The following is a 16,068-nucleotide window of genomic DNA, read 5'->3' as shown; positions in this document are numbered from 1 at the left end:
CTGTTTTTAGATTCTTTCCCCATATAGGGCATTACAGGGTACTGAGTAGAGTTCCCTGTGCTATACAGTAGGTTCTTATTAGTTTTCAGTTTTATATATAGTACTGTGTATATATGTCAATCCCAGTCTCCCAATTTATCCCTCCCCCACCCGTTTCCCCCTTGGTAACCATAAGTTCAAAGAACCATTTCTTGTTTAGAGTCTCCCCACCTCCTCAAGTTTGTCATTCTCCGTCTCAGTTCCTTGTGTGTTTCTTCAGGGACTTAATGTAATTTTCTATTATTACATTCATTATATATATTAGTTTAATTTAATTCTGTTTATTAGTCTGTCCCGTCTTGTTCCACTTCTGAAAGGGTATGTTCCCAGAGAGGGCAAGGACCTCACTTATCTTTATTCACCACTGAATTTCTAACTCCTAATAGGTGCTCAATAAAAATTTGCTGAATGAATGGCGGGTTGAATGCACTCAGCCCTTCACATATATTACCTCTCCATAACCTATGGTGTAGAATAATTTGAACTAGAAATAGTTTTGGTTTTTTTAACCTGCCTTTTTTTTTTTTTTTGGCTGTTTTATATACTTAACAAGAAAAACCTGTGGGTGAATAGTTTAAATCCAAGAGTTTATAGAGTATGGCATTTAGAATATGATCATTATATCACTAGGTATGGGACACCTTTCCATTACTTTTATGAAGTCTACGTACATTTCTCTGATAAGGAAGCAAGGAGTTGGAAACCGTCTCTCAAGTTTGCATCCAGTCTATTTTAGGACTGCTAGTCTCTGCAGTCTGACCACAACTGTTTAACGTGTCTGTCATTTTACTCTTCATTGTCCTAAGTCTAGCCCAGAGCTGTTTCTTATTCTTGGCAGAATTCCAAAGTTAAAGATGGTTCCAGAGCCCACGTCAAGGGCCACATAGCCCTCCTCAGCCTGTTAGCTGCTTCCGCAGTAACGCACCCTGGAGTTTTACAGCTTGGGTACAAGGGTCAAACCTTGGAAGAGAGAAGGTAGTGCATCAAGCGTCAGAAACACATGGGATATTTTTAGATAATAATGGTTCATAAATTTTTGAATCCCTCTTCTTTGTAACTCAGTAAAACCTCTCAAAGAAAATCTCTCTGATGTTCATTTTCTGTTACAGTTTTGTCTTTTATAAAGTACACCCCCCATTTTTGGAATAGTATAAAATGACAAATTTGCATCCTTGTTTTAATACTCTGTGAAACCAGAGTCCTTATTGGTAGGGTAGCATGTCCATGCAAAATTACATTCTCCTCTATAAGTTATGGTGTCTAAAAGAGGGAAAGGAATTATAAATAGTGTAGGTTAATAATATTAATTTTCAAGAGATTTAGAAATAGAAAATCTACATATTTACAAGGTTTTATTTTTGTCTCCTTTCTTTGGTCTTAATTATTCTCTTTCTGAAATTCAGATTTTAATTTATATGGTGTCCACTAAGCGGTAACATGCTATACATGTTACATAAGAAAAGAAAAATAAGATAATACCGAAGAGAGGATTTCCTGTATTATAAGGAAACGTCCATACACATATGCCCACACTTGCTGATGGTGGGGTAACTCAGGAAAATTCTTTGGGTTATTTTACATAAAACACAGCAAGAGCTGTTCATAGATTTTTGACCCAGAAATCCCACTTTTCATTGTAGCACTATTCATAATATATTTGGGAAAAAAATGTCCAACAACTGGAGAATATAAATTAGGTGTATCATGTAAGTTATATATCTACTGGAAGGAACAGAATTATTAAATTAAATTTATGTGTATAGTTATATTACATACTTACCTATTAAATTATATTAATATTTATGAAGATCAGGCATGGAAAAAAACTTTTTATTAATATAAGTGAAAAAACAGAAAGACAAAGTTATATCACTGTGATTTCACCTGTGGAAAAATATGAATACATTAGATACAAACTGGAAGGAAATACTTGTTTTAGAAAGGTAGAATTAAACAAGGTCTTTTTTTAAATATAGTTTTTTCCATCTTGTAATAAAACGTAAAAAAAATTGGAAGGATCCTAGAAGATCATGCAATTTCTAGAAAATGCCAATTGAAATAAAATGGGCAAAAATCTTAACTAAAAACCTGAAATGAAACAAACAAATGCTCACTGGTTACACAAAATATTCCACTGTTCAACTTCACTTATTCTACCAATGCAAATATTTGCAACCCAGCTTTTGTGACCTTCACAGTGTATCTCTGCTATTTTCAAAAGCTACTAAAAAATATTTGGAACCATATTTAGTACTGTTCAAGGTGTATCCAGCAACACGGAAGGAAAATGAGGCCCAGTTACACAACTAGTAAGGGGTGCTGCACCTCGAAGGGGTGCTGCATTTACCCCTCATAGGCCAACTCCAGAGAGAGAAACTAATCCGGAGACACTGGCCAGTGTCACTCCTGGAGTTGCCCTTGGGACAAAGCCTTGGGGCAGAGTGGTCAAAACTCAAGGAAACCAGGTGGAACTATGCTGAGTGATCAGGGAGAAGACAATCAGCAAATACATCTGCGAGTGGGTCGGAGACTGAAGCTGTATTAGGGCTCTTGTTTATAAGGGACAAACCCCCCCCCCCCAACAATTCAGAGTATATTAAACACAAGGAGACTGGCTTATATAACTAGGAAGTACATAACTTCTAGGAGCTCAAATGACTTCATCAGAATCCCCCCCCCCGACCCCGTCTCTATTTCATTGTCCATCTTTCAAATCAGCTTCTCTTTGAGTGTTGGCCTCCCTCTCTCCTACTTCAGTTGGCCTTCCTCCAGGACTCAGGCTTTGCTACTGACTGTCTCGGGCGTACGTCATCCATCTTAGAGATGGATGCAAATGGTGGCTAGGGTTTCGTACACGTGGTGGCTGTGAATTGTACTTACCAGTTAATGTGTCTTGCTGAGGATGCAGTGCCTAGAATGCTGACTACCCGTCATGGCTGACGAAGTCAGAGCACCTTTCTGTCTCTCATTAAAATGCTGATGTTAAGAATCATATCATTATTGAAAAGTTAGCCCGAAAGAGATTATTGCCAAAGCTCCCGTTAGAAGTAGTTGTCTTTTTCAAAAGTCCTGCTTGCTAATCATGGCCCTCCTAATTCTAAAATCAGGCAGTAATACAGAGTTCATGCTTGGGAAGACAAGCTGTTCTTTTCTCAGTTTCTTCCGTTTTATTTTGGACCCCCTGATTTTCTAAAACCTTCAGTTTTCTTCCCCCATTCCTGCCCCTAGTGGTTTCCATGACAATAGCAGCTTGCTGGGTTGGGGCTGGGGAAGGGAAGTAGCGTGTGTCTGGGTCATTTGTAAGCAGAGTGTTTGTAAGGTGGGAACTGTCTGTACTGCATTAGTCATTTGTATCTCAACTTTTAAGTAGGTCAGTTGTCTCTTCTCTAATGAGGACGTATTTGTTCTCTTAACATTCTGGCAAGCTTGTTTGTTTATTCTCTTTCTCATCCAAGACATACAGATGAATATGTCCTAGGCTTTTGCTCCTCAGGAAGTATATGGAGTGAAAGGAAACCTTGTGGATAGAAAAGGGGAACAAGTGGGAGTAACAAGAGTAGCCAATGTCTGTAAGAATGTTAGTAATTCTGAAATGATTCAGTGATGCAGGGTAAACTGTCATGACAGTGAGCATTACCCACCCCTCAGTCAGGTTCTGTATGAAAGAACAAACATCTGATGGCCCGCTTTACTAAAAGTTCTTCCCGTCAGACTGTCAGTGGGCCTTGACACCCTCATTAGTTGTATTCCTTGGGATAAGACATGGACGATTTCTTTTTGAAAAGGCCAAAGTACAAGGGTGGAGGTCACATTTGATTCATTTTCGTATCTCCTACACCAGCTCCAGTGCACAATAAATATTTAGTAAATGACATGACCAGCGTGATCTTCTAAGAATGGTTCACATTCAATATTTTTAGCAGATTAATTCCAGTCATTCATTTAATCATCTGTGTAGCACATATTTTCTAATGATGAAGATAATAAAAATGTGCATGTACCATAAGTTAGGCAATGAGCTAAGTGTTTTATGTTCATTATGTAAATAATCATAACAACCCTATGAGATAAATTACCATTTTACAGGTGAGGAAACCTAAGCTTGACTATATATGTCTCCCTGTTGCTTAAAGTCTGTACTTTATCCCAATGCTGTTGAGTGTTAGGAGATAATTCTCTATGGTTATCTTGCATTTTCTTCTTGAAATTTATTTGTTAAAGAAACTGGGATGTTTGTCCTATAAATCCGGAGTCTGGATTTTCTGACTGCATTCCTGAAATATCATTTAATATTTTCATCTTCTTTATTTTTTGTAAACTTGTAGTCGGATATAGAAGCTTGATCAGATTTAAGCTCAAAGTTTTGGGCAGACCTACTAAAATAAGTGTTGTCTTCTTCCATATGCCAGAAGACATATAATACGATTGTCTCTCTATAATTTTAGCAGCCATTCATATTGAATATCTGGTTCAACTAGTTTTTCAGAGGTTGCAAAATAGTGATTTTCTGTTATATTGTTATATATATGCGTATATGTAGAGTGTGTTTGTGTTTGTAAATCTCTTATTAGCTAGGATACTTCTATAAAGAGTATTCTCATCCATTATTTGGTTATTTAACAGTATACTTTGTTCAGGATGAATGTTTGAATCTTTCCCTTATACATTTTCAAAATAATGAGTTGGTTCCCAAGCGTCTTCCATGGTTATCAATTAATTGTTTTTATTATGATTATGGACTCATAAATTTAAGTATGTTTGATGGTTTTTTAATCCATTGCAGTTCTTCTTGTTGATGATAAAATCATTGCACATTATCTGTCTGAACTTCTTCAAGTTTCTCCTGAGTCATCTGATACTACTTTCAGTAGTCTTTGGTAACTTCTTTCCTATCTTATATGAAAAGATGTTCCAGCTCATCTTTTAAAATTTCTTGCCCAAACTTGGAATTGTCTGTTTCTCCAAAGAATCCTGGTTTTCCTAAGTGGAAAATGATATCTGGAGACTCCTGGATTTTATATTGGTGACTAATTTTAAAAAAAAATGTCTCCTGCCTGGATTCAGCTTGTGGATAGTCTGTTGCTTACCTCTGGCCAGATTTAAGCAATACAGTGAGAATTAAGAGAAAAGGTGGATGATGAAGGTGTTTTTTTTCCCCCCAATTTTTTATTGTGATAAAGTACGCATAACATAAAATTTACTGTCTTAACCATTTTTAAAGTGTACAGTTCAGTGGTATTAAGTACATTCATAATGTGTTGTGTACCCATATATCCATAAATAATAACTCCCCATTCCTCCCGCTCTCCTGCCCTTGACAGCCACCATTCTACTTTCTGTCGTATGATTTTGACTAATTTATGTATCTCATAAGTGGAATCGTGCAGTATGGCAGTATTTGTCTGTTTGTGACTGGTTTATTGCACTTAGCATAGTGTCCTCAAGGTTCATCCATGTTGTAGCATGTGTCAGAATTTTCTTCATTTTTAAAGCTGAATAATATTCCATTGTATGTATTATATCACATCTTGCTTATCCATTCATCCTTCAGTGGACACTTGGGTTGCTTCCACATTTTAGCTATTGTGAGTAACGCTGCTATGAATGTGAGACTACCAATATCTCTTTGAGACCCTGATTTCAGTCCTTTTGGGTATATACCTGGAAGTGGAATTGCTGGGTCATATGACAATTCTATTTTTAACTTTTTGAGGAATCTTCATACAGTTTTCCACAGTGGCTGTACTGTTTTATATTGCCACCAAGAATGCAGAAGGGTCCCATTTCTCCACATCCTCACCAACACTTATTTTATTTTTTGGCCGTGCCACGTGGCATGCAGGCTCTTAGATTCCTGACCAGGGATATAACCTGTGCCCCATGCAGTGGAAGGGCGGACTCCTAACCACTGGACCACCAGGGAATTCCCAACACTTGTTATTTTGTTTTTGTTTGTTTTTGGATAGTAGCCAAAAATATTGACAGGGTGAGATGGTTTCTTATTGTAGTTTTGATTTGAATTTCCCTAATGATTAGTGATGTTGAACATCTTTTCATGTGCTTATTGGTCATTTTTTATATCTTCCTTGGAGAAATGTCTACTCAAGGCCTTTGACCATTTTTAAATGGGATCGTTTTTGTTATTAAGTTTTAGGAGTTCTTTATATATTCTGGAAATTAATCCCTTAGCAGATATATAATTTGCAAACATTCTCTTGTTCTGTGGGTTGCCTTTATACTCTGTTCATATTGTCTTTTGATGCATAACATTTAAAAATTTTTAAGTTCAGTTTGTTTTTCCTTTTGTTGCCTGTGCCTTTGGTGTCATATCCAAGAAATCATTGCTACATCCAATGTCATGAAGCTTTTCCCCTGTGTTTTATTCTAAGAGTTTGATAGTCTTAGGTCTTACATTTAGGTCTTTGATTCATTTTGAGTTAATTTTTATATATGTTGTTGGGTTGAGGGACCAGCTTCATTGTTTGTCATGTGGCTATCAAGTTTTTCAGCACCCATTTGTTGAAAAGATTGTCCTTTCCCCATTGAATGCTCTTGACATCCTTGTCAAAAAACATATAATCATATATGCAAGAGTTTATTTCTGGGCTCTTTATTCCATTGGTGTGTGCGCACTGTTTTGATTACTTTAGCCTTGTAGTAAGTTTTGAAATCCAGAAGTAGGGGTCATCAAGCCTTGTTCTTTTTTGATTATTTTGGCCATTAGGAGTCCCTTGAGATTCTTACGAATTTTAGGATGGGTTTTTCTATTTTTGTTAAAAATACAATTGAGATTTTGATAGGGATTGCATTGAATCTGTAGATTGCTTTGGCTATTATTGACATATTAACAATATTAAGTCTTGCAATACATGAACATGTGATGTATTTCCATTTATCTTTGTCTTGTTTAATGAAATGTTTTGTAGTTTGCACTGTTCAAGTTTTTCATGTCTTTGGTTGAGTTAATTCCTAAGTATTTTATTCTTTTTGATGCTATTTCAAGTGGAATTATTTTTGTATTTCCTTTTTAGATTTTTCATTGTTAGTGTAAAGAAATGCAAGCTGACTTATGTGTTGGCTTTATTTCCTCCTACTTTGCTGAATTCATTTATTAGTTCTAAGAATTTTTTTGTAAAATCTTTAGGTTTTTTATTTTTTTAACATATAAGATTATGTCATCTGTGAGCAGAGATAATTTTACTTCTTATTTTCCCATTTGGATGCCTTATATTTCTATTTCTTGCCTAATTGCTTTGCCTAGAACTTCCAGTACTATGTTGAATAGAAGTGGCTAAAGTGGCAATCAATGTCTTTTACTGATAGTAGAGGAAAAGTTTTCAGTCTTTCCCCATTGATGTTTGCTCTGGGTTTTTCAAATATGGTTTTTATTATGTTGAGGTAGTTCCCTTCTATTCCTAATTTTTTGAGTGTTTTTAAAAGATTGTATTTATTTATTTATTTACTTTTGGCGACATCACATGGCATGTAGGATCTTAATTCCCTGAGCAAGGATGAAACCCTTGCCCCCTGCAGTGGAAGCATGGAGTCTTAACCACTGGACTGCCAGGAAAATCCTTGAGTGTTTTTTAAAATTTGATTTTTATTTTATATTGGAGTATAGTTGGTTTACAGTGTTGTGTTAGGTTCAGGTGTACAACAAAGTGATTCAGTTATACATATATCCATTCTTTTTTTTTTTTTTTTTTTTTTTTACTGACACAGTTGGGTATGTGTTCTTTTTTTTCCCAGTTTATTTATTTATTTATTTATGGCTGTGTTGGGTCTTCGTTTCTGTGTGAGGGCTTTCTCTAGTTGCGGAGAGCGGGGGCCACTATTCATCGCGGTGCGTGGACCTCTCACTATCGCGGCCTCTCGTGTTGCGGAGCACAGGCTCCAGACGCGCAGGCTCAGTAGCTGTGGCTCACGGGCCTAGTTGCTCCACAGCATGTGGGATCTTCCCAGACCAGGGCTCGAACCCGTGTCCCCTGCATTGGCAGGTGGACTCTCAACCACTGCGCCACCAGGGAAGCCCTCCATTCTTTTTCAGATTCTTTTCCCATATAGGTTATTACAGAATATTGAGTAGAGCTCCTGGTGCTATACAGTAGGTCCTTGTTGATTATCTATTTTATATATAGTAGTGTGTATCTGTTAATCCCAATCTGCTGATTTATCACTCCCCCCAACCTTTCCCTATCGGTAACCAGAACTTTGTTTTCGAAGTCTGTGAGTCAGTTTCTGTTTGTAAATAAGTTCATTTGTATCATTTTTTAAGATTCCATGTATAAGTGATATCATATGATATTTGTCTTTCTCTGTCTGACTTACTTCACTTAGTATGATAATCTCTAGATCCATCTATGTTGCTGAAAATGGCATTATTTCATTCCTTTTTATGGCTGAGTAATACTTCATTGTATATATGTACCACACCCTCTTTATGCATTCATCTGTCGATGGACATTTAGGTTGCTTCCATGTCTTGGCTATTGTTAGTGCTGCAGTGAACATTGGGGTGCGTGTATTTTTTAACATTAACTCAAACTATATTTAAACTGCATATAAATAATCCCAGGCCAATTGACAAGTAAACAATATAGAATATAGAAAATATATAGAAAAATAATTCCATGACGTTGAGGTATACAAAGATTTCATTATACAGTGAACAAAAAACTAACCATAAAATAATTTGGAAATTGGATTTCTTAAAAATTAAGATGTTTTGTTCATCAAAAGATGCCATTAAGAGACTTAAAGATAAGGCATAGACTGGAAGAACATATTTGTGTTACATATCTTTGGCATATGACTCAAAATCAGAATATAAAAAGAACTTCTACTAATTAATACTGGGGAAAAAGAACAACAACAAAAAGGTGTGTAAAAACTCATGGAAAAAGCTATCAACATAGATTTTACACAGATGAAAGCATGCTTAACATTGTTAGCCAATTAAAATCCTAATAAAATACCACCATACATACTAAAGAAAGGTTCAAATTAAAATGCTTGGTAAAATCAAGTCTTAGGATGTGGAGCAATTGGAGCTCCCTTCATACATTCTTATGGGAGTGTAAATTGGTACAACCCCTATGGAAAACTTTTTAGAGGATCTAATATACTATGAAAATGCTTTTCCTGTGACCCAACAATTCTAATTTGATGTGTATGACACAGGTAAATGACCACCAAAAGATTGGTGCAGAAATAATCACAGCAGCTTTAGCGTGTATCTTTTTGAATTATGGTTTTCTCCAGATATATGCCCAGGAGTGGGATTGCTGGACCATATGGTAGTTCTACTTTTAGTTTTTTGAGGAACCTCCATACTGTTCTCCATAGTGGCTGTATCAATTTACATTCCCACCAACAGTGCAAGAGGGTTCCCTTTTCTCCACACCCTCTCAGCATTTGTTGTTTGTAAATTTTCTGATGATGCCCATTCTAACTGGTGTGAGGTGATACCTCATTGTAGTTTTGATTTGCGTTTCTCTAATAATTAGTGATGTTGAGCATCTTTTCATGTGCTGCTTGGCCATCTGTATGTCTTCTTTGCAGAAATGTCTATTTAGGTCTTCTGCTCATTTTTTTGATTGGGTTGTTTTTTGTTTTTTGTTTTGATATTCAGCCGTATGAGTTGTTTGTAAATTTTGGAGATTAATCCCTTGTCGGTCGCATCATTTGCAAATATTTTCTCCCATTCTGTGGGTTGTCTTTTGGTTTTGTTTATGGTTCCCTTTGCTGTGCAAAAGCTTTTAAGTTTAATTAGGATCCATTTGTTTATTTTTGTTTTTATTTTCATTGCTCTAGGAGGTGGATCCAAAAAGATACTGCTGCGATTTATGTCAAAGAGTGTTCTGCCTATGTTTCCCTCTAAGAGTTTTATAGTATCTGGTCTTACATATAGGTCTTTAATCCATTTTGAGTTTATTTTTGTGTATGGTATTAGACAATGTTCTAATTTCATTCATTCTTTTTTTTTTTTTTTTTTTGGCTGCATTGGATCCTCATTGCTGCGTGGGCTTTCTCCAGTTGCGATGAGCGGGGGGACCACTCTTCCTTGCAATGCGCAGGCTTCTCATTGCGGTGGCTTCTCTTGTTGCAGAGCACAGGCTCTAGGCGCTCAGGCCTCAGCAACCATGGCACGTGGGCTTCAGTAGCTGTGGCTTGCGGGCTCTAGAGCAGAGGCTCAGCAGCTGTGGCACACGGGCATAGCTGCTCTGCGGCATGTGGGATCCTCCCGGAAAGGGCTCGAACCCGTGTCCCCTGCATTAGCAGGCGGATTCCCAACCACCGCACCACCAGGGAAGCCCCTAATTTCATTCTTTTGCATGCAGCTGTCCAGTTTTCCCAGCACCACTTGTTGAAGAGACTGTCTTTTTTTAAATTAATTAATTTTATTTATTTTTTTGGCTGTGTTGGGTCTTCGTTTCTGTGCGAGGGCTTTCTCCAGTTGCGGAGAGCGGGGGCCACTCTTCATCGCGGTGCGTGGGCCTCTCACTGTCACGGCCTCTCTTGTTGTGGGGCACAGGCTCCAGACACACAGGCTCAGTAGTTGTGGCTCACGGGCGTAGTTGCTCCGCGGCATGTGGGATCTTCCCAGACCAGGGCTCGAACCCGTGTCCCCTGCATTGGCAGGCAGATTCTTAACCACTGCGCCACCAGGGAAGCCCGAGACTGTCTTTTCTTCATTGTATATTCTTGCCTCTTTTGTCATAGATTACGTGACCGTAGGTGCGTGGGTTTATTTTTCTGGGCTTTCTATTCTGTTCCATTGATCTATATTTCTGTTTTTGTGCCAGTACCATACTGTTTTCATGGCTGTAGCTTTGTAGTATGGTCTGAAGTCAGGGAGCCTGATTCCTCCAGCTCCCTTTTTCTTTCTCAGGATTGCTTTGGCTATTTAGGGTCTTTTATGTTTACAGAGAAATTTTAAAATTTTTTGTTCTCGTTCTGTGAAAAATGCCATTGATAATTTGATAGGGATTGCATTGTACCTGCAGATTGCCTTGGACAGTATAGTAATTTTGACAGTATTGATTCTTCCAATCCAAGAATATGGTATATCTTTCCATCTGTTTGTGTCATCTTTGATTTCTTTCATCAGCATCTTATAGTTTTCCAAGTACAGGTCTTTTGCCTCCTTAGATAGGCTTATTCCTAGGTATTTTATTCTTTTTGATACCATGGTAATTGGGATTATTTCCTTAATATCACTTTCTGATCTTTCATTGTTAGTGTATAGGCATGCAAGAGATTTCTGTGTATTAATTTTGTATCCTGCAACTTTACCAAATTCATTGATGAGCTCTAGTAGTTTTGTGGTAGCATCTTTAGGATTTTCTATGTATAGTATCATGTCATCTGCAAACAGTGACAGTTTCACTTCTTCTTTTCCGATTCAGATTCCTTTTATTTCTTTTTCTTCTCTGATTGCCGTGGCTAGGACTTCCAAAACTATGTTGAAAGTGGCAAGAGTGGACATCCTGGTCTTGTTTCTGATCTTAGAGGGAATGTTTTCAGCTTTTCACCATTGAGTATGATATTAGCTGTGGATTTGTCATATATGGCCTTTATTTTGTTGAGATAGGTTCCCTCTATGCCCACTTGCAGGAGAGTTTTTATCATAAACGGTTGTTGAATTTTGTCAAAAGTTTTTTCTGCATCTGTTGAGATGATCATATGGTTTTTATTCTTCAATTTGTTAATGTGGTGTATCACACTGATTGATTTGCGGATATTGAAGAATTCTTGCAGCTCTGGGATCAATCCCACTTGATCATGGTGTATGAACCTTTTAATGTATTGTTGGATTTGGTTTGCTAGTATTTTGTTGATGATTTTTGTGTCTATGTTCATCAGTGGTATTGCCAGTAGTTTTCCTCTTTTTTTTTTGGTATCTTTGGCTGGTTTTGGTATCAGGGTGATGGTAGCCTCATGGAATGAGTTTCGGAGTGTTCCTTCCTTTACAATATTTTGGAATAGTTTCAGAAGGATAGGTGTTAACTCTTCTTTAAATGTTTGATAGAATTCGCCTCTGAAGCCATCTGGTCCTGGACTTCTGTTTGTTGGAAATTTTTAAATCGATGTTTTTAATTTAGTACTTGTGATTGGTCTCTTCGTCTTTTCTATTTCTTCCTGGTTGTCTTGGAAGATTGTACCATTCAAAGAATTTGTCCATTTCTTCTAGATTGTCCATTTTACTGGCATATAGTTGCTTGTAGTAGTCTCCTATGATCCTTTGCATTTCTGTGGCGTCATTTGTAACTTCTCATTTTTCATTTAATTTTATTGATTTGAGCCCTCTCCCTTTCTTTCTTGATGAGTCTGGCTAAAGGTTTCTCAATTTTATCTTTTCAGAGAACCAGCTTTTAGTTTCATTGATCTTTTCTGTTGTTTTCTTTGTCTCTATTTCTTTAATTTCTGCTCTCATCTTTATGATTTCTTTCCTTCTACTAACATTGGGTTTTGTTTGTTCTTCTTTCTCTAGTTGCTTTAGGTGTGTGGTTAGGTTGTTTATTTGAGATCTTTCTTGGTTCCTAAGGTAAGATTGTATTGCTATAAACTTCCCTCTTAGAACTGCTTTTGCTGCATCCCATAGGTTTTGGATCATCATGTTTTCATTGTCAATTGTCTCTAGGTAATTTTTGATTTCCTCTTTGATTTCTTCAGTGATCCATTGGTTGTTTAGTGGCATATTGTTTAGCCTACACATGTTTGTGGGTTGTTTTTTTTTTTTGTAGTTGATTTCTAATCTCATAGCATTGTTGTTGGAAAAGATGCTTGATATGATTTCAGTTTTCTTAAATTTACCAAGGCTTGTTTTGTGGCCCAGCATGTGATCTAGCCTGGAGAATCTTCCATGTGCACTTGAGAGGAAAGAGTATTCTGCTGCTTTGGGTTGGAATGTTTTGTAAATATCAGTTACGTCCATCTGGTCTAATGTGTCATTTAAGGCCTGTGTTTCCTTATTGATTTTCTGTCTGGATGATCTGTCCATTGATAAAAGTGGGGTATTAATGTCCCCCACTATTATTGTGTTAACTGTTGATTTCTCCTTTTATGGCTGTCAATATTTGTCTTATATATTGAGGTGCTTCTATTTGGGGTGCATACATATTTACAATTGTTATGTCTTCTTCTTGGGTTGATCCCTTGATCATTATGTGGTGTCCTTCTTTGTCTCTTGTAACAGTTTTTATCTGAAAGTCTATTTTGTCTGATATGAATATTGCTACTCCAGGTTTCTTTTGATTTCCATTTGCATGGAATATCTTTTTCCATCCCCTCACTTTCAGTCTGTATGTGTCCCTAGGTCTGAAGTGGGTCTCTTGTAGACAGCGTATATGTGAGTCTTGTTTTTGTATCCATTCAGTGAGCCTATGTCTTTTGGTTGGAGCAATTAATCCGTTTACATTACAAAGTAATTATTGGTATGTATGTTCTTACTGCCATTTTGTGAATTGTTTTCAATTTGTTTTTTTAGGTCTTTTTTCTTTCCTTCCTCTTTTGTCCTTTTCTCTTGTGATTTGATGACCATATTTAATATCGTGTTTGGATTGTTTTTTCTTTTTTGTTTGTTTCTATTGTAGATTTTCGGTTTGCGGTTCCCGTGAGGTTTTGATATAGCAGTCTGTTATATACAACCTTGTTTTAAGTTGCTGGTCTCTTAATTTCAAATGCATTTCCAGTATCCTGCGTTTGTACTGTCCTTTTCTCAAGATTGCTGGTTTTGATATCATAATTGTGTTCAGGTGATTTCCTTCCTTTACTGTATGTTTGCCTTTACCAGTGAGCTTTCCCGTTTGTAATTTTCTTATTTCTACTTGTTCTACTTATTTTTTTCTGCCTAGAGAAGTTCCTTTAGCATTTGTTGTAAATCTGGTTTGGTGGTGCCGAATTGTCTTAGCTTTTGCTTCTCTGTAAAGCTTTTATTTCTGTGTCGAATCTGAATGAGAGCCTTGCTCAGTGGAGTACTCTTGGTTGTAGCTTTTCCCCTTTCATCACTTTAAATATATCATGGCACTCCCTTTTGGTCTGAAGAGTTTCTCCTGAAAATTCAGCTGATAACGTTATGGGGATTCTGTTGTATGTTATTTGTTGTTTTTCCCTTGTTGCTTTTAATATTTTCTCTTTGTCCTTAATTTTTGTCAATTTGATTAACATGTGTCTTGGCCTGTTCCTCCTTGGGTTTATCCTGCATGGGGCTCTCTGTGCTTCTTAGACTTAGGTGACTGTTTCCTTTCCCATGTTAGGGAAGTTTTCAGCTATTATTTCTTCAAATATTTTCTCAGGCCCTTTCTCTCTCTCTTCTTCTGGGATCCCTATAATGCGAATGTTGGTGCATTTAATTTTGTCCCAGAAATCTCTTAGACCGTCCTCACTTCATTCTTTTTTCTCTATTCTGTTCCGTGGCAGTGATTTCCACCAATCTGTCTTCCAGTTAACTTAGTTGTTCTGCCTCATTTATCCTGCTGTTGATTCCTTCTAGTGTATTTTTTCATGTCAGTTATTATATTGTTCATCTCTGTTTGTTTGCTCTTTAAATCTTCTAGCTCTTTATTAAACATTGCTTGTATCTTTTGATCTGTGCCTCCATTCTTTTTCTGAGATCTTGGATGATCTTTACTGTCATTACTCTGAATTCTTTTTCATGCAGATTGCCTATCTCCACTTCACTTAATTCTTCTGAGGTTTTATCTTGTTCCTTTGTCTGGAACATACTTCTCTGCTGTCTTATTTTGTCTAACTTCCTGTGTTTGTGGTCTCTGTTCCACAGGCTGCAGGGTTGTAGTTCCTCTTGCTTCTGGTGTCTGCTCCCTGGTGGGTGAGGTTGGTCCAGAGACTTGCACAGGCCTCCTGATGGGAGGGACTGGTGACTGCCCACTGGTCGGTGGAGCTGTGTCTTGCCCATCTGGAGGGAAGGGCCGTGTTAAGGAGTGTGCTTAGAGGGCTCAGGAGTGATTTTGCTGAGGCAGGAGTGGGCTCAGGAAGATTTTAGGCAGTCTGTCTGCCGATGAGTGGGGCTCTGTTCCCACCCTGTTGGTTGTTTCACCTGAGGCATCACTAACACTGGAGCCTGTAGGTTCCTGGGTGGGGCCAGGTCTCAATGCCAAGATGGCGACCTCCAGGAGAGCTCATGCCAATGGATATTCCCTCAGGACTCTGCCACCAGTGTCCTTGTCCCTCAGTGAGCCACAGCTGACCCCTGCCTCCCCAGGAGACACGCAGCTCATTCTGGCCCAGGCTCCTATGGAATCACTGCTTTGCCCTGGGTTCCAGTGCATGTGAAACCTGTGTGCACCCTACAAGAATGGAGTCCTCATTTCCCCAGTCCTGCAGAGCTCCTGCACTCAAGCCCTGCTGGTCTTCAAAGCCAAATGCTCTGGGAGCTCCTTCTGATGCCAGATATCCAGGCTGGGGAGCCTCACATGGGGCTCAAAACTCTCACTCCTGTGGGAGAACCTCTGCGATATAATTATTTTCGAGTTTGCGGGTCGCCCACCTGGAGGGTATGGGGTTTGATTATATTGCGAAAGCGCCCCTCATACCATCTTGTTGTGGCTTCTTCTTTGTCTTTGGATGTAGAATATCTTTTTATTGTCAGTAGTTTCCAGTCTCTTGTTGGTGTTTGTTCAGCAATTAGTTCTCATTTTGGTGTTTTTGTGAGGGGAGGTGAGCTCAAGTTCTTCTACTTCTCCATCTTGTCTCCTCCATAAGTTTTTTTAGTGTTTTTAATCGTAAAATGGTGTTGAATTTTGTCAAATGCTTTTTCTGCATCAGTAGAGGTGATCATGTAGTTTTTTTTCAAATTTATTTATTTATGTTATGTTGGGTCTTTGTTGCTGCATGTGGGCTTTCTCTAGTTGCGGTGAGTGGGGGCTACTCTTTGTTGCAGTGCACAGGCTTCTCATTGCGGTGGCTTCTCTTGTTGTGGAGCATGGGCTTTAGGTGTGTGGGCTTCAGTAGTAGCAGCACGTGGGCTCAGTAGTTGCAGCACGTGGGCTCTAGTGTGCATGGGTTTCA

Source organism: Eschrichtius robustus, chromosome 7 (genome assembly GCF_028021215.1).
Source record: "Eschrichtius robustus isolate mEscRob2 chromosome 7, mEscRob2.pri, whole genome shotgun sequence".
In the NCBI taxonomy this organism is placed as follows: Eukaryota; Metazoa; Chordata; class Mammalia; order Artiodactyla; family Eschrichtiidae; genus Eschrichtius; species Eschrichtius robustus.
The sequence above is the reverse complement of the archived record's forward strand: the minus strand, read 5'-3'. Positions refer to the sequence as shown.